Source organism: Corythoichthys intestinalis, chromosome 5 (genome assembly GCF_030265065.1).
Source record: "Corythoichthys intestinalis isolate RoL2023-P3 chromosome 5, ASM3026506v1, whole genome shotgun sequence".
Lineage (NCBI taxonomy): Eukaryota > Metazoa > Chordata > Actinopteri > Syngnathiformes > Syngnathidae > Corythoichthys > Corythoichthys intestinalis.
In genome coordinates, this window is record NC_080399.1 from 42575677 (window position 1) to 42599012 (window position 23336).

Sequence of the window (23336 nt, forward strand, 5' to 3'; positions counted from 1 at the left end):
CAATCAGACGCGGCCGGCCAGGGCCACGCCTCAGCGGTACCGCGGACTGACCCTTCCGAGGGGTTACTCGGTCACGACACGGATGTTGAGACATAGTGACCGAAATCTACTTTGGTGATATAACTGAAACACATGCATTAAACTAGGGGTGTCCAAACTTTTTCTTTCAGGAAAAATCGAAATATGCAAACGCCAACTTTATATCCCTCCACTTTCATTTGTAAAACAGATCAGAATAAGTTTTTTTTTTTTAATTTAAAAAAAAATAATAAAAAATCACGCTTTAAAAATGTATTCAGTCTTTCGCATTAATTCATTGGCAGCCTTTGATGGTGATAGACATCCAATCCATTTTGACTGGGAGGGCTGACAGCAACTGAACGATCGCTGCCACCTGCCAGCCCTCCCAGTCAAAAAGGATTGGCCGTCTATCACAGTCAATGGCAGTGAATGGGTTCAAGGCTACAAACACTAAATAATCCAGGGGTATGAGAATACAAAAAATTATATGGCAATATACATACATATATATTATATTAGGGCTGCAGCTATCGAATATTTTAGTAATCGACTGAAAATTCTGTCGATTAATCGAGTAATCGGATAAAATATACATGAGAAAAAAAGACATTTCATCTAATATTGAACCATTTTCAGTCAATCAAAATCTTTATTTTTATGTACATTGTTGAAAACAGCCAACAATTGCATCTCAGATGTGACTTGGAAAAAAAAACTGCTTTCACTCAAAAAACTTCTAGATCTTATTTATTTTTATTTTTAAAAAAAATTTTTTAAAACCCATATTTTTATCTAAAAATGTAATTACGCTTGATAATACACAGCACTTAAAAGCTTGTTTTTCCCACATGTTTTAATTGAATTTCCATTTGTGTCAAGCTATTTTTAACTTCTATTTAAGTTTTGAGTTAGTCTAAACTGTAAGTCCTGATAGGATTTTGAGTTTTTGCAGTGTTCAAAATTAATGTATCATACCTGCTGTATGGGAGCACATTAGGGACCAGTGCTACTTGGTGTTTTATCCAGCAATGACTACTGAGCTAAAATTAGTTAGCATTATTATTTTCATCACTCTCCCCCCCCATCACTCTACAGCGCTATGTTTTCACAGATTAAATAAAGCCAGTATGTAAGACACACTGTAAAAAATTGCTGTAAATTTACGGCCAATTTTGAACACTAAAATACCGTTTTTATGTTCAACAGTTTATTACTGTAGTTAGCAATGCATTGTGGGTAGTTAGCAATGCATTGTGGGTTACCAACATTAAAGCAACAACACAAATGCTGTAAACGGTATGTTAATGTTTCAATTACAGGACACTACCGTATTTTTTGGAAACTGAGTTTTGACTGGAAATTTGGAGCATTGTGGCAATATAGACTATGTTTTTTGCCAATTTAAATTAAAATAACTAGACACCGCAAATAATTTGCCATCAAATCCTGGAGGACCTAATTTCCCATAATTTGGATGTTGGAGACTCTTCAGAGGATGACTTTAGATGACATTTGCTGCTCTTCATTGCTTGTTGTTCAATTTATATTGGGATTTATGCGTACCAATTTATAAACGGTAAGTTAATGAAGTCTTACTCATATTACCTAAAATGTTTTATATTAAACTAAAGTTCTGAGGATGCTTGATAGCGATATAAAATATTGATGTTAATTCTTCTGGAGTGCCAGTAGAGGGCGGTTTTCTATTGTTTTGCAAAAGATGCAGCTGAGAGAATTTTGGGGGGAAATAAATAAGTGTCTCATATGTATCCAACAGTGGAGTTACAATACGATAACATTTATTTTGAATTATTTCTCTATTTATATTAATATTTATTTAATAAATTTATTATGTTTATGTTTTGATTGTTAGTAGATTTAAATTTTGATGTTGCAAATGTTAGCTAAATGCATTAGCGTTAGCTGTACCGGATGATGTATGGGTGTTGAGCCTCAGACTACAACACAATCACATCGACCCAAACACCAGACTGGATGTTTGGTTGGCCTATACACTATATTATTATATTATTTGACGTCGCCTCCATTCTATTCTACTCATGTTTGTTTGCTTGTTGTATCCCCACTCTGATCTATACTGGCCCTTCTCCAAAAATTGTAGAATTCCATCACCCTGAAGGCTGATTTATGCTTCTGCGTAGCGGTGATGGCAGACCTACGCCATTAACGCAGACCCGATTACGACCCTACGCTATAGCCTGATGTGCACCTCTAAAAAGTCCGGACTACACATCACATCAACGCGCGTGACGTGAACGTCAAAGGACTGTGATTGATCCGCTCAGAACATTGTTTCCGGTTCAGCACAGCAACAACACCATTTTCAAACATTCGCAAACGACTTCTGTGTCGCCTACGCTTCAACATTTGTATTGACAACATTTGTTTAGTATTAATTAGCTGCAGCTGCAAATGCACACGTTCCATCTCCATTGCCATTGCTGTCAATGACCGGTGGAAAGTTAAAGGAATTCGACAAGAGTCCCCCAAAACCATCCAAAGACAAAGCCACACCAATCTAGTGGTATGGCGGTGAATTACTGTGGAAACGTCACTGGCTGCGACAAACTTTGTCCCCACGTCACACATGTGACCAATGTTTACATTTGGAGTAAATTAGACAGGTGCTTTTTTGCTTCAATTTTTTTTTTTTTTTTACAAACTCTTACTTCTTCATTTTGAAGAACAACATGGACAATTATTTTTCAACCATTGTAAAGTCAAACCCTGATAAACATCAACAAAAAAGCATTCCGCAGACAACCACGGCGTGAACTGGAAAATCACCGGCATGCAAGCACTATGGAAACGATGCACAGCTGGAAGAGATTGGCCAATCAACCCATAAGCAACCCAGAGCTATGAAAGCAGGAAAGGAAGATGGCACCCTGGTTTGGCTATAGACCTACCCACGTGACGTCACAACTCCGCTCTCCTGAATGGTACCGCCCAATTGTCCGTCAAAACATAGTGTTAACCTGTTACGGCTACGTACATTCCTCCTATTTACGGCGTGTTTTTCTGCTCCTTAACATTAATAATCAAAATGGTGAAGGCGTGTGTGGCTGTTGGTTGCACTAACAGAGAAGATGGAAGGAGAGACTTGAAGTTTTACCGTATTCCGAGGGATCCAAAGAGGAGAGCGAAATGGACGGCTGCAATTCGACGTGAAAACTGGGCACCAAAAAATCACCACAGACTATGTAGTAGTCATTTTATATCCGGTAAGATGCATTTAAGATATACTTAGAGGGTTTTGGGCTGACAAATAACCACAATTAAGATCATTGCTAGGCTAATCGCCGACAACATACACGTATGTATGTAGTGAGAGTGCTATCGCTAAACCATATAAACATTAAAAGCCTTAACTCCATTGACAAACGACATGAAATACATTAGACTTGACAGTGGATGTTAGCAATAACAAAAGATTTGAAAATTTCGTAACTCACCTTTCCAAGCACAAGATAGATTCCTGCCGAATTTTCGTGGACAAGGACCTGTTTCACCCAACCAGCAACGAAGTATTTATAAGCCTCCAAGCTCTTGAAGTTTTTCAAATTTTCGTGAGAATAGGCTGATTTTGTGTGGACAAGATAATTGTAAATATCAGTGTAGCAGATGTCAGGCAGACAGGGCGAAGACAGTGGGTCGAAAAACATCGATTTGGGCATCAAATATGGATCTGGCGACTGTATAGAACGAAGCTTTTCCACATAACGCCTTTTATGCAACACATCCAGTGAGTTTACGGCATCAGAAAGCACCGGGTCTTCCATGAAATGCATTTTAAATTCCTCGATCAATTGAGACCATTGATAATACAGAGACAAAATGACGGACAAGTGGGCGGAACCATACAGCGAGCACGTGATTTTGTGACGCCCACTTGTCCGTCATTTTGTCTCTGTATTATCAATGGTCTCAATTGATCGAGCAATTTATAATGCATTTCATGGAAGACCCGGTGCTTTCGGATGCCGTGAACTCACTTGATGCGTTGCATAAAAGGCGTTATGTGGAAAAGCTTCAGTCTATCCATTCGCCAGATCCATATTTGATGCCTAAATCGATGTTTTTCGACCCGCCGTCTTCGCTGTATTTGCCTGACATCTGCTAGCTACCCTGATATGTACAACTATGTTGTCCACACAAAATCAGCCTATTCTCACGAAAGTTTGAAAAACTTTAAGAGCTTGGAGGCTTATAAATACTTCGTTGCTGGTTGGGTGAAACAGGTCCTCGTCCACGAAAATTCGGCAGGAATCTATCTTGTGCTTGGAAAGGTGAGTTACGAATTTTCAATTCAAAATCTTTTGTTCTTGCTAACATCCACTGTCAAGTTCAATGTATTTCATGTCATTTGGCAATGGAGCTAGGGCTTTTAATGTTTATATGGTTTAGCGATAGCACTCTCACTACATACATACGTGTATGTTGTCGGCGATTAGCCTAGCAATGGTCTTAATTGTGGTTGTCAGCCCAAAACCCTCTAAATATATATTAAATGCATCTTACCAGATATAACATGACTACTACATAATCTGTGGTAATCGTTTGGAGCCCAGTTTTCTCGTCGAATTGCAGCAGCCCATCTCGCTCTCTCCTCTCCGGGTCTCTCGGAATCCGGTAGAACTTCAAGTCTCTCCGTCTATCTTCTCTGTTATTGCAACCGACCGCCACACACGCCTTCACCATTTTGATGATTAATGTTAACGAGCAGAAAAACACGCCGTAAATAGGAGGAATGTACATAGCCGTAACAGGTAAACACGATGTGTTGACGGACAATTGGGCGGCACCAGTCAGGAGGCCGGAGTTGTGACGTCACGTGGGTAGGGTCTATAGAAACTTGCCGTCCTGTGCAGCTGGAGACGTTGGCAAAAGATAACCAGAGAGGCAGCCGGTAAGCAGCAGAATTAAAAGATGAAATGTGCCAGCAGCAGCCATTACCACATGGCTTGACTCACCGGTGGAAATGTTTGGACAATTGTAGTATATATTTTAGGGGTAATGTGGGAGACACTGGTTTAATATTGACATTGACATTTAATGTATTCTAGCTTTCACTTTTTGTTGTTGTGTTAATTAAAACAATGTAATTTAATGAATTTGTCCTTTTATGGTATAAAAGTTTAAATATTTAAAAATGAGAGATTTGAACACTAATTTGAATTTAGTTATTGACTGTGTGCAATTTAAAGAGTTAATTGACTGTTCTAAAATAGTTGTAGTTTAAGTGCTAGAGATTCAATGTTAATGTTGAATTGTTTAGTCAAATGCAACTGTTGACATTTTCTATTTGTATTGTTTATTGAAGGTTTTCACCTAATGTAGAAAGGTTTCCACATTGCTCAAATAAAAGAAAAAAGAAAAGCACGGGCTCCCAAAGTCGGTATCAGTTCTTCAACGATTCAGCACACTCCTGCTCGTCGTTTGTCCTTGACCGATCACCACTTCTGACCCAGCCTGTCCTGCTTGACCCGATTACGCCAGATCTCCAGCCTGACCTACACGACCCGACTGCACCATCTCTCTAGTTCCTGTCAGTTTTCACTGCCTGCCAACACGATGAAATAAAACCTGTTCTGTTTCGAACCTGACATCCGCATTTTTTTCTGTACTAGACGGAAATATATGCATTCATGGAGTGTAAAGTCATTTTCCCAAATAATACTGTTGAAACACAGTATATCGTTCAAAATGCAGCATACTGGAGCTCCTCAGTTGCCTGCTCCTTACTGTGAATTCTGGTGATACAGGAATATGCAGTTTTTCCTGGATTACATACTATTAAATATTTTTACATTACCAAGACTGTAAAATAACAGTCTGGTAATGGCAATCCTGCTGACAGACTTTTACTGTGTTTTCTATAAATACAGGAATCAAGTTTTTCTAGATTACGGACTATTACTGTGAAACATGTTTACCAAGACTATAAAATAACAGTCTGGTAATGGCAATCCTGCTGACGGACTTCTATTGTATTTTCTATAAATACAGGAATCGACTGTTTTTCTGGATTACGGACTATTACTGTGAAACATTTTTACATTACCAAGACTGTAGAAGAACAGTATATAAATGGCAACCCTGCTGCCAGCTCTTTACCATTATTTTACGCTGAAATTTTTTACAGTGCACGTTAGCCACGCATCGACAGTGGTCATAATTAATAGGAACGTAGCTTTCCTCAGGGCTAACGTTACGTGATCGAGTGACAGTTACGTTACATTTATTAGCGCTGAGAAATCTACTGCATTAAGATGGCAGCTGTATACTAACGCCACCCAGACGCGGCCGAGTCTGTCATTCGCATCTAGTTCTATGTACATGCGATATCTATGAGATGCATCAGACGCTACCTGCTACCATCGTAGCATCATACATACGGGCATAGTTTTTAGCAACGTCGGCGTAGTTTGTAGCGGCTTTCGGCTGCAGTAAGTTTTTTAAATTTATTTTATTGCTTCTTCTACACACGTGATGTCAGCGCGTTGTCCCACATTAAAAGTAGTCCAGGCAAAACGTGATGCTTAGAGCTGGCAAAATTAAACGATTCCTCGAGGTGAATAAAATTACTCGGATCAGTTTTTAAACTCGAGTTACTCGAGTTGCTCGAGTATTCGTTTCAGCTCTATATTATATATATATATAATGATTATATATCAAATGATTGTACGGCGACCTTGAGTGCCAGAAAGGCGCCTTCAAATAAAAATATATACATGTGGCTGAAAACACAAGACTGAAAAAGCATTTTCTGCTCTTGCACCCCTCTTTAAAGTGAACTGTATTTTAAGCAGAAAGAACTGTTGTGTTTGAGAGGACAATATGTTCATATGATGCCATAGCAGATTCATGGCGCATTAAGCCCTTGAACTATTTTTAATTTGTCCGTTTTACCCTGGAAACCCCCGTTTACAGACGTCGCGCAACCGCTTTTGTTTCAACCCAGCCATAAAAAGAAGGTCAGCAATTATATTTGTTATTCAAAATGTCATTTTTAGCTTAGAATCATTAATTGATGTTAAAATTTCGTTTAAAAAAAAAAGACTAAAAATTATTCACTCACATATTTTAAACTTTTAAACAAATTACATCACAATGAAAATGTAAATAAGTCACCGATATCTACCTCATAACTATCGCTTCATTGTATTTTTTTTTTTGTCACTGTCACATTTTCCCCGATATGATAGATGATAAATAATCGATCCAAACAAAGAAAAATTTAAAACAAAAAAAGTTTAAAAGGGTAAATATATGAAAAAGAACATCTTGACCACTCCTTGATGTCTGCGATTTCTGCATCGCGACCCTTGTTATATTACCATGTTTCACCCATAAAATCCCACCAAAATCTAGCTGTGGCCATTCGCAGCTGTGTCTTGACACTCGATGATACATGCTAGATGGAGTTTTTTGATCGAAAAGAGGTAAGTACGCAATAATATCTCGTTAAAATCATGGCGTCTTTAATTATGCTCTCGCGTGCTCTCACCTCCAGTTAGGGTTTTGCGGTTTTAATTTATTAATTTCTTTTTATTAATTTTTATTAAATGCTCTCCTGTTCAAAAATTTTCTTCCCCCAGAAAATTGAGATTTTAAGCTTTCCAACAATGTATCACACATGCATATAGGACAATTTTGAAGTTTGGCCAAATTGGGGTCTCAGAGTGGAACTTCAAGTCACCTAAGTGTTTTCCGCCATATATATATATACATATATATATAACAAAGAGAACATGCCCATCGATCCCACAAAAAAGCCAAGAAAATCACAGCCAATAGAGAATAGAGCTCAATTTATCACATTTGAATATTTATTTTCATATAAATCTATTTATGTAAAACAAAATACTGAATTTCTCCATTTTAACTTCAGATTTGGATCCCTGAGCTAATGGAGAGGCACTGACTAAGTGACTAGCTTCATCTATTTTTAAAGATGAGAAGTGCAACAGATCGTAGGCTGAATATAAACATCTTTCGTAGGTCATATTTAATGGTATTTTCATAATTTAATTAAAAAAAATGGGCAGTGGGCCACTGTTGGCCCCCAGGCCATAGATTGGATACCCTTCATCTGAAAAGAAAGCTATATGGCATTCGAAGATTGTTGTTGAAACTGATCTTTCATTGACACACTTGCTGTTTTTGTGCACAGGCTAAAGCAATATACGGACCAAAAAAAAAACATTGGAATGTCATGAAAAAGTTAAACATTGTTGTCAGCCATTTCAGAAAGAAACATTTATACATTTACTTGGAATCAATTAATCATTTTCCCTACCACGTACTGTATAAATATATCCTCACGAGGGTCACGGGCGTCTATCTCAGCTGAATATGAGCAGGAGGCAGGGTACAAATTGAACTGGTTGCCAGCCATCCGGAATCATGACAGAGGGATTGAAACATTTTATGCCTTTGTTTCTTGTAAATGAGATGATTATTGCTTACTAATCTTGAAAACACAAATTCAGTGACACAGAAACTCAAATATTACATAAAATGTCATGATTGGAATTTGATACTATTACACCCAAATCAGATGAATATCTCGAAACATCTGTTTCGTAGGGCTAACTCGATAGATGTCGTTACTTTGCACCTTTGCAGGGAGACTGGAGGCCTTTTCAGTCTAGTGCAAACCTAGTTTAAAAGAGTCTGGCAGCACCACAGGAAGAAAATGGCACCCGACTTGCTAGTATGACCAAATTTGGGACTGATGACAAGTCTTTATTGTATATGGAGACCAAGGGCATAGGTTTGGTCTCAACATTGGTAGGGACGCTATAACAGCATAACCTGCATGAAGACTTTTTGCTGGGGACGGGACATTAATAAGACCAAACAGATTGGGTACATTTCTCAAAAATGGCTGGTAAAAATTAAAATTATTTTCATAGGGAGAAAGTCATTTTTCAAAAGGCTTGCTTCACATCAAGGAAATTTACAGTGGTTGTGTTTTTGTGTTTCTTTTTCTTTGGGGGGGGGGGGGGGGGTTAAAGAAATGTGCATTAGCTGCAAATATAAATACTTGTTGTTGTTTTTTTTTTTAAAAATGATGTAGAAAATTTGTGTGAATGTGGGGGTTCTATTAATCAGCCAATCAAACTTGCGTTCAAGGGGGGAAAAAAATGGACCGGCACATTCAGCAAGTGAAAAGGGTAAATGTCAGTCTGAACATAATGAAAGTAATGCACTTACCGTAATAATGTTAATGTCAATTCTATCCTAACAACACATGGGAAGACAATCTAAATTACCTTTATAGCTAAACTCATTGTATAATGCAAATAAGGTTGCTTAAAAGTTGGACAATTTGAGCATCCTGAAAAGTTGGTAGTGTTATGTCCCTACCGTCCCTTTGCAAACCTACGCCCTTGATGGAGACTATAGCACGCAATCCGAAAAGATGAACTTTTTATCGTTTCATTACAAAAATGACTGCTCATTTTAAGGGAGGATGAGAAAGTAATTGAAGCTGTGAAAAGAGCTGTACAAGCTTTTGCAGGAACGTAGAGAGTTTTAGTTTTGCGCTAAAACGGAAATCTAGTTATACTGTGTTTTGCAATCAGGTGGCAAACAGTTCCAAGCCCATAGTCAGCTTGGATCGGCTCCAGTACCCCCGCAATAACTCGTGAGGATATGCAGTATGGATGATGAATGAATGCCAAGCAAATTATGTAAATGAACACAGGTAACTAAAATACATTGAACAAAAAGGTTGGGGGAAAAAACAAATGAAAAAAATGGTCTTAAAGTTATGTTAAAATGAGCAAAAGCTTAGTTTTAAACTCAGACATTTTATCATGTAGAACAAACTCAGATAAAAAGCATCATCACCTTGTCAAGAGTCGAGAATCTGCATTGGACAAGGTGATCATGCTGGAACTTTTGTTTGGTGCTGTTCCAGTGAGATTTACAAAGATGGCACCCTGAAGATGTTAAAATTCCCCCAGCACTTGATGATATGGGGCTGCTGACAGGCAAAGGCACTGGGAAGATGGCTGTGGTTAAATCTTCAATAAATGCACTAGTTTACATTGAAATTTTAGACAGCTTTGTTATCCCTTCAACTGAAAATATGTTTGTCATTTTCCAAGATGACAATGCATCATGCCACAGAGATAAAACTGTTAAAGCATTCCTTGGAGAAAGACTCATCCAGTCAATGTCATGGCCTGCAAATAGCCCAGATCTTAACCCTATTGATAACCTGTGGGTGAAATTGGGGGAAAAAATGGTCCACAGCAAGGCTCCGACCTGCAAGGGTGATCTGGCAACAGCAATCAAACAGAGTTGGCACCAAATTGATGAAGAATACTCATCAAGTCCATGCCTCAGAGACTGCAAACTGTCATAAAAGCCAGAAGTGGTGCTACTAAGTAATAGAGATGCGTTTTGATTGTTATATCTTTGTTTGTTTCTCATGCTTCCATATTTTTTTCCTCAGAATGGTGTGATTCTATATACAGTGCCTTGCAAAAGTATTCGGCCCCCTTGAACCTTGCAACCTTTCGCCACATTTCAGGCTTCAAACATAAAGATATTAAATTTTAATTTTTTGTCAAGAATCAACAACTAGTGGGACACAATCGTGAAGTGGAACAAAATTTATTGGATAATTTAAACTTTTTTAACAAATAAAAAACTGAAAAGTGGGGCGTAGAATATTATTCGGCCCCCTTGCGTTAATACTTTGTAGCGCCACCTTTTGCTCCAGTTACAGCTGCAAGTCGCTTGGGGTATGTTTCTATCAGTTTTGCACATCGAGAGACTGACATTCTTGCCCATTCTTCCTTGCAAAACAGCTCGAGCTCAGTGAGGTTGGATGGAGAGTGTTTGTGAACAGCAGTCTTCAGCTCTTTCCACAGATTCTCGATTGGATTCAGGTCTGGACTTTGACTTGGCCATTCTAACACCTGGATACGTTTATTTTTGAACCATTCCATTGTAGATTTGGCTTTATGTTTTGGATCATTGTCCTGTTGGAAGATAAATCTCCGTCCCAGTCTCAGGTCTTGTGCAGATACCAACAGGTTTTCTTCCAGAATGTTCCTGTATTTGGCTGCATCCATCTTCCCGTCAATTTTAACCATCTTCCCTGTCCCTGCTGAAGAAAAGCAGGCCCAAACCATGATGCTGCCACCACCATGTTTGGCAGTGGGGATGGTGTGTTCAAGGTGATGAGCTGTGTTGCTTTTACGCCAAACATATCGTTTTGCATTGTGGCCAAAAAGTTCAATTTTGGTTTCATCTGACCAGAGCACCTTCTTCCACATGTTTGGTGTGTCTCCCATGTGGCCTGTGGCAAACTTTAAACGAGACTTTTTATGGATATCTTTGAGAAATGGCTTTCTTCTTGCCACTCTTCCATAAAGGCCAGATTTGTGCAGTGTACGACTGATTGTTGTCCTATGGACAGACTCGCCCACCTCAGCTGTAGATCTCTGCAGTTCATCCAGACTGATCATGGGCCTCTTGGCTGCATCTCTGATTAGTTTTCTCCTTGTTTGAGAAGAAAGTTTGGAAGGACGGCCGGGTCTTGGTAGATTTGCAGTGGTCTGATGCTCCTTCCATTTCAATATGATGGCTTGCACAGAGCTCCTTGAGATGTTTAAAGCTTGGGAAATCTTTTTGTATCCAAATCCGGCTTTAAACTTCTCCACAACAGTATCTCGGACCTGCCTGGTGTGTTCCTTGGTTTTCATAATGCTCTCTGCACTTTAAACAGAACCCTGAGACTATCACAGAGCAGGTGCATTTATACGGTGACTTGATTACACACAGGTTGATTCTATTTATCGTCATCAGTCATTTAGGACAACATTGGATCATTCAGAGATCCTCACTGAACTTCTGGAGTGAGTTTGCTGCACTGAAAGTAAAGGGGCCGAATAATATTGCACGCCCCACTTTTTAGTTTTTTATTTGTTAAAAAAGTTTAAATTATCCAATAAATGTTGTTCCACTTCACGATTGTGTCCCACTTGTTGTTGATTCTTGACAAAAAAATTAAATTTCATATCTTTATGTTTGAAGCCTGAAATGTGGCGAAAGGTTGCAAGATTCAAGGGGGGACGAATACTTTTGCAAGGCACTGTATATTTCCCTGCGCTTGTTCTATAAAATTAAATTTACTGACCACCTCCTTGTTATTTATTCATTTCGTTTAGTGTTTCTGAATGCTAAAGAGTTGCACTTTTGACATTTCTTCTACATGATAAAATGTCTGAGTGAGCCCGAGACTGGTGATTCCATACTTTTTGGTAGGGGTTGTACTACTACAAAAAATGAAAACTCCCGCTCCAGGTTTTGTTGACTGAAAATTACACTTGGGAGCCCTCTAGTGGTAACAGGGTCACAGGCAAGTGCATAGTTTGTTTTTGGGCCACTTCTGACTGTCCCAGTATTGGATTGTAAAGTTGTATATGCCCCTGGTTTGCCCTGGTATGCCCTGGCAAATAAGAAATTCATAGCCATTGATGGTGATAGACGCCCAAAATATTTGCACTGAGAGAGCTGGCAGTCACTGCAAAAAAGTTACAAAGAGCAGTTCAACTACAAATGTAAAAATCCAGTAAATGTGCACCATGCGTTCGTCGAGGCTCACTGATGATAATTAAAAAGATTGCACTGAAACGGATAAGTGAAAGTTTACGGGAGATTGTCAGATTGCCGAGGATCTCCTGAATGCAACACGACGGCCTTTGGCCCAATCTTCATAGCATATGATTCAAGTATAACGTCAAAATGTATGAATTATAATTTTAAAAGTCTTATGTAAACGTTCTCAGAGAGTGACTAAATTGCTTAGATGTCTTAAAACAACAATAATGATGGTGCTAGGGGATGTTTTAATCCAGAATGCTCAGATTGACGAAGATTTCTTGAAGGCACCATGAAAGGCACCCTATTCAGCCGACAGCCACCGAAGCGATGATGTCACTTCAGGGGCTGTCGGATTTTTTTCACTCACTCTCTTTCTGTCTCGCTGGCCATGTGTGCGGACTGGCGTCCGTCATCAGCGGGCAAGCAGAGGCGAAGAGGAGGGGAGGAAAAGTGTGTTTACACAGACGGCAGAGCGCCTGGGGAATCGTCGGCGAGAGGAAGTGAGCCGCCGGCTCTGCGTCTGCTTGCTCCGACTTCCTGCTCGCGGAAAGAAAAAGTCCAGGATCCGATTTCAGTCCGAGCACAAGCCGTGGAGCTTGCAAGCATGGAAAAACAAGCGATTTCTCCGGCGGCGGCGCGCTAAAGTTCATCGGCGGCGAAGAAAGGCCACGGAAGTGATCGCAGGTAAACAATAATCCGCCACTTTTTTCAATTTAGTTGTGTGCTCAAAAGCGAGTCGTTGTTTTTGTTTAAATCCTCTTAACGCAACGTTTTGTCGATCCGAATTTCAACCTGGCTATATTCTTCCGGTGTGCTTCCAAAAAACACTTTGAGGGAAAAAAAGACTCATTAAGACTTTCTGAGCAAAAAGTTCATCTTGTGTTTTACGAACCATTCATCTTATTCGTGGTTATCTTTGGCCTCGTCTGGACCAACCAACTAACTAACTAGAGAAACTGTTGTTTTCATTTATATGAAACATCCTTAAGTGGAACCTTTCAAATTTTAAGTTGTTTACACAAAGGTTAGAAACTTTTTCAGCCCCTTCTTCCATACTGCTAATACTCTTGTTCAACTTTTTCTACTTTTTTAATGAAAATAATTGTCCTCGATGGCCAGCAAAGGAAATCTCAACTTCCTCAAACCAAAATTTGATCCATTGAAGTGCAGGAAGTCACAAAACGCCTCTTTTGAAAACTAAGATTTACATGATTTGTGCTAAAACTAGGTCAATTTAAGAAAAGATTAAAAAATAAATAAATAAAGTGTTGAGTCTAGTGTGATTCTAATGAACCCAAACAGTATGAGTGAAACCATTTCTTAAACAGGAATTGTAAAATGCAGATTTAATTTAAGTGGTCACCAATAAACCAAAAGATCCAACTTGATATAATCAAATGGAAATGACAAAATCTTACAAAAATCCCACCCTTGAAAAGTTTCATTACATCTGCATTGACACAACTACAATGGTTTAAACTAGGAGCCCAAGGGCTTTTAAAATAGACCCAACAACAACAAAAGGGGGAGAAGAATCGTGGAGAAATCACAGCGTGGATTTTTTCCATGGCTGTACGAACAGGAAGCGGGCGAGATGTGGTCACAACCGACCAAGTAATGTCTGCAGCACGCCGTCTACTAATCTCATTAAGAGTTTCCGTTGGGCCAACACACTGGCCGGCTTTGTGAGCTCGCCGGGGACACGGCAGCTTCGAGCATCCTGAATGCCCGGCACAGGAATGCTCGCGAGACCAGCCGCAGGGCAGCCGTGACTCAGCCGACACGACACGCCCGCCAGTTAGTTAGTAATCAGGTAATGGCAAATTCAACCCATTTTGGCAAACTCTGGAGCAAACTAAAGCTCAATTTTAAATTGAAGGAGCACAAGAGTTTCAAAGAAATAATACACTAGTATATTAGGAGTGGGGACCTCTTGGTACCTCACGATACAATTTGCGATACTAAGCTCACGTTAACAATGATCTGACGATATGGCGATACAATGATTATCGATACATTGGTCAGGAAATCATACTAGGATGTTCTACAAACAACTAATAAACAGAAAAACAAACTTCTGCTGTGAATTGGAATGAGTTTATCACTTGTAGACGTCCAATCCATTTGAACTGGGTGGGTGGCAGCGAATGAACATTCGTTCATTCGCTGCCATCCCTCCCACTTCAAACAGATTGAACGTCTATGGCCGTCAGTGGCAGCTAATGCCAGGCAATGAGGTAATTTTGGGCTATTTAAGGTTATTTACCTGTGGATTTTCAGTTACTTCCTGTTGATTTTGGGGTATTTTACAGGTCACTTCCTGTTCTGTAACTCAAAATAAACAGGAAGTGACCTGGGAATCACCCAAATGAATAGGCAGGGACTCAAACTCAACACGAAATGACCCGTAAATGCCCTGAAAATCGGACAGAATGACTGTGAATGCTCTGGTTTCCAATGAACGAACGTTCCCAGTCTAAATGGATTTGGCGTCGTGCTCCGTCAATGCCTAAAGTTAACTGAGGCACTATTATGGTGGAAGATTGTGGTAGCAATTGTTGGTTCCTTTTTATTTTTTTTGACATTGACATTAAAACGATATCTCGATTCTTGGCAGGAGCATATCGATAAGCACAATCCCTTTTTGGGTTTATGTTTGTTTTAGATCAGTGCTCATTGTTCAGGAGAACACATCATCAATGATATTGACTGATCGATTGTGATTGACTCAAATTATATTTCAGGGCTGTCAAAATTATCGCGTTAACGGGCGTAATTTTTTTTTATTAATCACGTTAAAATATTTGACGCAATTAACACATGCACTGAATGACCCGCTCACGCATTTCCTCAAACAGATTACAATGACGCCGTTTATGGACATTACGAGTGAAGAGAATGCCACCGGCTGCTTGGGGGCAGCACCGTTCCATACTAATGTTATTCCTTCTATTAGTGGGAGAATTAGTAGTTGTGAGACGTTTATGCTGTTGCATTGTGCTATTTGTGCTCCACCACATATTTCTGTAAGTATTCTTTCTTTTAGTGGCAATTATGCATCTCTTGTTGTATTTTGGCTAGGATATGTACAGAGATATATATGTTATAAAGGCGAGTGGACAAGGGCGTTCTATGGACCGCGCTGTTTATTGGCATAAGCTTCGGCAACTCCTTCACAACAAACATAAGTATCATTTAGTGAAAGCACAACAAAAATAGTATTCCTATCCCTCGAAAAAAAAAAAAAGTTCACAAAAAGTAAAGCACTTCAGTCTGTAGTAATGAGGCCCTATTTTCACATAGTTAAACAACAATGCAAAGTGAACTAGCATTCCCAATCAAAATAGCTATGCAAAATGCACATAAAACTTACTCAGAGTTTGGGCACTCTATTCTTATCATTGTTATTTTTATTCTTATGTACAGTATGTTGTATGTATATACAGTATCCGTCTTGTGTCTTATCTTTCCATTCCAACAATAATTTACAGAAAAATATGGCATATTTTAGAGATGGTTTGAATCGCGATTAATTACGATTATTTACGATTAATTAATATTTAAGCTGTGATTAACTCGATTAAAATTTTTAATCGTTTGACAGCCCTAATTTATTTGAAAATTTTAATATGGGCACTTTATCTGTGGTCAAAACTGTTCTTGTCTTTGTTTTGTTCATTATAATAATGTTCATGTCATCATGAAAATTCTGGTTCGGTCAAAGGAAAATCTGTGCTGAATCAACCACTAGTATTTTTGACCTGCAGTTGCTCAAAAACCCGGGTCAATATACATTGAAAATTTATATACATATATATATATATATGTGTGATCGGTTATCGTATCGGTATCGGCCTTGAGGAGCAGGAAGTTATTGATATCGGTTTCAAAAAATGGATAGTTGGTCTCATCTGACCAAAGCACACGGTCCCAGTTGAAGCCTAGGACCGTGTGTATTTTTGTGTGAGACCAAGATTGAGCTTTTTGGCCATAAACACTCTAAGTGGGTCTGGCGTGCCATGAAAGATGCGCATGCTGAAAAGCACCTCATACCCACTGTGAAGTATGGGGGTGGGTCAGTGATGCTGTGGGGCTGTTTCGCTTCCAAAGGCCCTGGGAATCTTGTTAGGGTGCATGGCATCATGAATGCTTTTAAATACCAGGACATTTTAAATCAAAATCTGTTGCCCTCTGCCCGAAAGCTGAAGATGGGTCATCACTAGGTCTTTCAGCAAGACAATGACCCTAAACATATGGCCAAATCTACCCAAATATGGTTCACCAGACACAAAATCAAGCTCCTTCCATGGCCATCTCAGTCCCCAGACCTTGTTTTGTTGGCAAAAGCGGGTTGCACAAAGTATTAACACCAGGCGTGCTAATAATTGTGACACACATTATTTGATGTCAAATGTTTTTTTCTTTATGTGGGATTTTTCCCCCACGGAATAAATGCACTTGTATTGAAGGTTGGATTTTTCTCTTTTTTTCCATTAAGGTCCCATATTATTTGAATTTAAAAAAAAAATAATAGTAGCTAAAAAACGCATCTTTTTCAGGGGTGCCAATAATTATGGAGGGCACTGTATATATCATAAATTGTTCAACAATGCAAGAATGTATAAACTATGTTTCACAATTTAGATATTTTTAGGGGTATACATAATAAAAAACAACTTCCTTAAACATTGCAAATAATTTATTTAAAAAAAAAACATTCTGTAGTGTGTGTGTGCACTATGGCGACTGAGAAGCAGCACTTTGCAGAGATTATTTCTTTTTTTTAATTTGATGGTTGATTTTATTTTTTTGGGCCATGTACAGAGTTGTCTTGTTATAAGCCTTGTTTAAGACAAGAAATGAGGTGTGTGTTATAATTTATTCTTTTCTGATAAGGCCAATCAATGCTAATTTTCGTCAGTGCTTGAATGGGGTATTCTATTGTATATTAGCATTAAGATAGCGAAACAAATTATTTTCTGTATTCTAATCCTCAGTATGTGTACGTATTTTTCCTTGTTTTGTGTGTTTAATGTTGCACTGGACCCTAAAAGAAGTGTAGTAAACGTCTTGAGTCCCGAGTTGTTTATTTTATTTTATTTTCATTTAAATAAACTTGCCTCACATGTTTGGATGTCTGGCAGCATAATTGGTGTGCAAGGAGCTGTCCAAACAGTGACAGTTCCTGTGTTGATTGGAATTAAAAACTCAATTAAAAATGTGTTATACTTTTATGTGTTTTTCTTTTTGTAATTATTTAATCATAATTAATGTGTTGAAGTCCCGCCCTTAATGTATACTATATTAAGGATTTACCGAAAACAAAATTCTTGGCTGAAACCGAAAACAGAATATTGGAAACACATGGCCGAATAATATACATGCATCCATTTCGTTTTTTATTTCATTTAAAAATATATATATTTCATTATTTTCAGATTTTTTTTTTTTTTTAACGTTTCTTTGAGCTTCTTATACTCGTGGTATTGTTTGTAGAACAAGTGTCTGATTAAACCTAAGGTGCCTGAGGTGGATTGTTCCCCCTCCAGACACTTCAGAAGGACAGATCAGATTTTAAGGACCGCTTCCCGAACATATTTCTTTTATACCACAAAATGCTTTCAAACTGTGGACATGATGATTGTAAGCCAGGAGTGTTTGCAAGACAGCGTCAGCCAGCGTGCTGTCTCTCGCCGTGTTTTGATTACGTTGTCACAAGAGAACTAAGGTTCTCAACACTTATCAGTGGTAAACCTTGGTCTTCAAACATTTTAACCGAGAACTGATAATGCATTTTGGCTATTTTGGGCACCGAATTTTCAGTCACATCTCCAATATACACACACATATGTCTATTAGGGGTGTAACGGTACGCAAAAATCTCGGTTCGGTACGTACCTCGGTTTTGAGGTCACGGTTCGGTTCATTTTTGGTACAGTAAGAAAATAAAATGCAAAATATAAATGTGCTAGTTGTTTATTACACACTTTTGTGCTTTCAACAATAGGAACATTAGCCTATAGAAAGCTAGAATTCTGCTCAAAAAGTAGCGGATATTTAAAGATAATCCAACAACAATTTGCCTTTCAGACCCCGTGTATTGGTCAGCTTTCTTTCTGAAAGAAAGGAGAAAAAAGAAGTCCTGTGCTAAAGAGAAAATCAATCCCAATGACAGATTGAAGAATGAAGATTTTAACATGCATTTTACAAATGAAATGCCCCAATGAAACATTTTTTTTTCTTATGAACGGTTTTCAAAAGCTTGATTGGTGAATTTTCTCAAGTTAAAGCGCCACACAGAAATTAATAAATTTAATTGCGTTAGCAAGATGTGTGTATTCTTATTATTTAATTACAGGTGTTTTAGCTCATTTCAATTTATTTCATTTAAATGGGCTATTATTTATTATGTGTTTATATTTTACAAATGTAATGTAGTATTCATTTGTATTGTATATTTTATGTTGTATAACTTTAGTTCCTATGTGAATATTAGTTCCTACTTGTTTTGTTGTGGTAGGAGGGTTTTGTATTGAACACGGGGACGTTTTGGTTATTATTATAGCAGAGAAGACCGCAGTAAATCAACAAAGACAAGTCAACTGTGCCTTGATCTACCACTCAAGAGATCTGATGGACTCAAAAAGTAGGTTACGATTGCATGTTAGTTTGAAAATCGACCGGATCCACCGTATTTTTACACGAGTGACTTCCGGCCCGATCCTAGCTACCGGTAGTAGTATTGACGCAGGAGGGCCGCGTCTCGCGTCAAATAATAAACTCTGCCGTTCTTTTCGCGTGCGTCGCGTTGAGCCTCTTCTGGGACGCATCTAACACGCGGCCGCACTGCGACTGGTGTGCATTGGCTGATTGACTCTAACGCCCGCGTTTCACTACGTTCTCGCAACGGCTACGTTGTCGCGCCGTTGACGTTTCTGGGTTATACTGTCCTACCGTGTTGGTCCGCATTATAGTAGAGAAGATAGAGTAAATACAATCTACACAAAGAAACTGTAACCCGATCGACTCACAGCCTCGAAAAGTAAGGGTTATATTACGTCAGAAACTTGTTCGGTACGCGTCCGTTCCGAACAGAGCACCACGGACCGAAACGGTCCAATACAAATACATGTACTGTTACACCCTTAATGTACTGTGTGTATGTGTGTATATATATATATTAGAGCTGAAACGAGTACTCGAGTAACTCGAGTTTAAAAACTGATCCGAGTAATTTTATCCACCTCGAGTAATCGTTTATTTTGACAGCTCTAAGCATCACGTTTTGCTCGGACCACTTTTAATGCGGGACAACGCGCTGTCACGTGCGAAGAGGAAGAAGGGGGAAAAAAAAAAACTTACTGCAGCCGACAGCCGCCACAAACGACGCCGACGTTGCTAAATACTAGCCCGCACGATGCTACGTTGGTACAGGTAGCGTCTCATGCGTCTCATAGAGATCACATGTATGTTGAACTAGATGCTAAATGACAGACTCGGCCGCGTCTGGGCAGCTTTAGTGAACAGCCGCCATCTTAAAGCAGTACAGCGCTAAGCGCTAATAAAGAGCGCTAAGCGCTAATAAATAAGATTAACGTTACTGTTCTGAAGTAACGTTAGCCCTGCGGAGGGCTAGGTTTCTATCAATAATGACCACTGTCGATGCTTGGCTAACGTGTCTTACATACAGGCTTTAACATAACATAGCATTGTGGAGTGATGAGGGTGTAAAAAAAAACTTAATCATGCTAACTATCAATTTTAGCTCAGTAGTCATTGCTGGATAAAACACCAAGTAGCACTGGTGCTAATGTGCTCCAATACAGCCTGTATCACACATTTATTTTGAACACTGCAAAAACTCAAAATCCTATCAGGACTTGCAGTTTAGACTAACTTAAAACTTAACTAGAACTTAAAAATGGCTTGACACAAAGAGAAATTCAATTGAAAGACGTGGGAAAAAATCCAAACTTTTAAGTGATGTGTGTTATCAAGCATAACGGCATTTTTAGGTAAGATATATATAATTTTTTTTGTAATAAGATCTAAAGTTTTTTGAGTGAAAGCAGTGAATTAGTCTTTTTTTTTTTTCTTTTTTTTTAGTTCTAGTTCCATCAGAGATGCAATTGTTGGCTGTTTTCAACAATATACATCGAAAATAAAGACATTGATTGACTGAAAATGGTTCAAAATTAGATGAAATGTCTTGTTTTCTCATGTATATTTATAATTGCTCTTCACCTAAAAATATATTTGTTTTATCCGATTACTCGATTAATTGATAGAATTTTCAGTCGATTACTCGATTACTAAAATATTCGATAGCTGCAGCCCTAATATAATATATATATATATATATACACACACAGTGTATTTACATATTTGTGTGTGTGTGTGTGTGTGTGTATATATGTATATACAGTACTGTGCAAAAGTTTTAGGCAGGACACCTGCCCAAAACTTTTGCACAGTACTGTATATATATTTTTTTAATTATTAAATTTATTAGGATCATGGAAGCTTCCACTTGGGGAAAATATATACATACAGTATATCCTGTATATACATAATATAATAAAAATATACAGTACTGTGCAAAAGTTTTAGGCAGGTGTCCTGCCTAAAACTTTTGCACAGTGCTGTATATATATATATATATATATATATATATATATATATATATATACACACGGCGTTCCAAAATTGTTGACCCCATTCTAAATGCCCATATCTCTATTGGATGGATCTTAAAGAAACTAAATACACTTAATGTTGAAGGTCATAAGTTTTATTGGTTACATTGACAAAGAAAAGTACAAATATTTGTTGGTTCCGTGACAGATTTTCATAAATGTTTAATATGAGCACCACCTATGACTCACGTTGAGTCGGTATTCGAGCTCATGCCAAACTCTCTGAAATTTCTTGAAATATTTGCTGCCACGTCCTAATTTGTTTTGTTGTTGGTGCCTTCTTTGCAAAATTTGTGAAGAAGGCACGCTGCACTGTCTTCGGTGACTGAGTCCGAGCATACTCGAACACGCAAAATGCCTTTTCTTTTGAAGTGAAAGGCATTTCTTAACCTGAAAAGATAGAAATGCCAAACGTTCCACACAAAAACTTGAAATGTTTCTACAAAAGCCGTGAAAATTTGAGGTAATTCCAACGAAAATTGTCAAAATTATTGGCCTACGAAATGGGGTCAAACATTTTGGAACACCCTGTACTAGTATATACGGAGAGCGACAAAGAGAAATGAATTCTATCTACCAAATATACTATGCTCTAAAATTTAAAAATATTTCAGACAAATGTTATATTTTTTTAAAACGTATACAGAATATCATCATCATACTAAAATTCACTGAAATCTTTCTCTTTGTTGTTGGCTTAGTCATAGACTAAGTTACACGATCTTTAAACTTGGTTGGAGAGTGCGTCTTAGCCAGAGGAAAAAACAATTTGTATTTTATTGACTATTAGTCAACATAATGGCCTCAAAATTGGCAAAAATGTGTAAAGTAGACACAAATAATTGTTTCCGTCTTAACCATTAGGCATCGTCATCGCCACGAGAAGCAACCGGTTCCCATTCACTGAAAGAAACTGATCCCCACTGATTGAAAGAACCAGATTAGATTTTGTATAAGTTTTTTTGTTTTGTTTTGTTTTTACTTTTTCTACCTCATATAAATTTAAATTGCCAACTACTTTTTCTACCTCGTATAAATCTAAATTGCCAACTATAAGACAGGTTGCCAAGGAAAATGTATTGAGCAGTACCTTGATTTTTAGAACGTGTGTACAGTTATGCTGTCTCCGTCTAATAACTACAGGTAGACGGAGACAGTACACTAGAGTGTAGTTTATAGAGTAAGTTGTGCTTTAAAAAGGTAGACAGTAATTACAATTAAATTGCATTCTGAATTATGCTACATTGTTTCTGTTATTGTGCTATAATTATACTGTATGTAAATTCTATAATTAGTTATCCTTCGCTACTTCGCGCTTCAAACTTCGCGTTCTCAGTCCATCGCAGATTTTTTTTTTTCAATTTAAAAAAGATTTAAAAAATACAGATGAGCTGACCCGAGCCGATCGCGTAGTCTCACTCTTGCTTCTCCCTCCCTCTCCCTGCTCTCTATTGGTCAGACAGTGAGTGCACTGGAGTTGCTTATTAAAGTTAACGATGATTGACAGACGTTTAATGTTTGAACTTGCCAGAGAAGCGGACTTCAAAGCGCCGCATGCGTCAATCACATTTAACTCATTAAACAGTTGCTGTGGCAACTCATTGTGTGTAAGTGAGCAGCCTGAGCGGATCTAAGTGGACTCACTCAATGAAGCATTTAATAAAGCAAGATTTTTCTGCTTTAATTTTGTTTAAAAATAATTAAATGGGACAGTAACATGTTTAAAAATCCTAATTATTACATTTTGAAGTGCTTAAAAAAGTTTTTTTTTTTTTTTAAGTACACTTTGGGGAAAAAAATGAAAAAAACAAAAAAAATTGGGGGGGGGCTACTTCGCGGTTTTTCACTTATCGCAGTGGGTTCTGGTCCCCATTAACTGCGAAAAACAAGGGATCACTGTATAGTGTATATAAATTTGACAATAAACACATTCATTCATTCATTCATTCATTTTCCATGCCGCTTTTT

The 23336-nt window shown here is 38.2% G+C and overlaps 1 protein-coding gene across 1 annotated transcript in view; it reads left to right on the forward strand.

Moving 5' to 3' along the window:
* The first annotated feature begins 12997 nt into the window (after positions 1-12997).
* LOC130916791 (ETS domain-containing protein Elk-3-like) overlaps positions 12998-23336 on the forward strand; it is a 49228-nt gene continuing 38889 nt past the window's right edge. The window contains exon 1 of the mRNA XM_057837770.1: positions 12998-13356. The gene's annotated coding sequence lies outside the window, so the exon portion shown is untranslated. The remainder of the gene's footprint in view (positions 13357-23336) is intronic.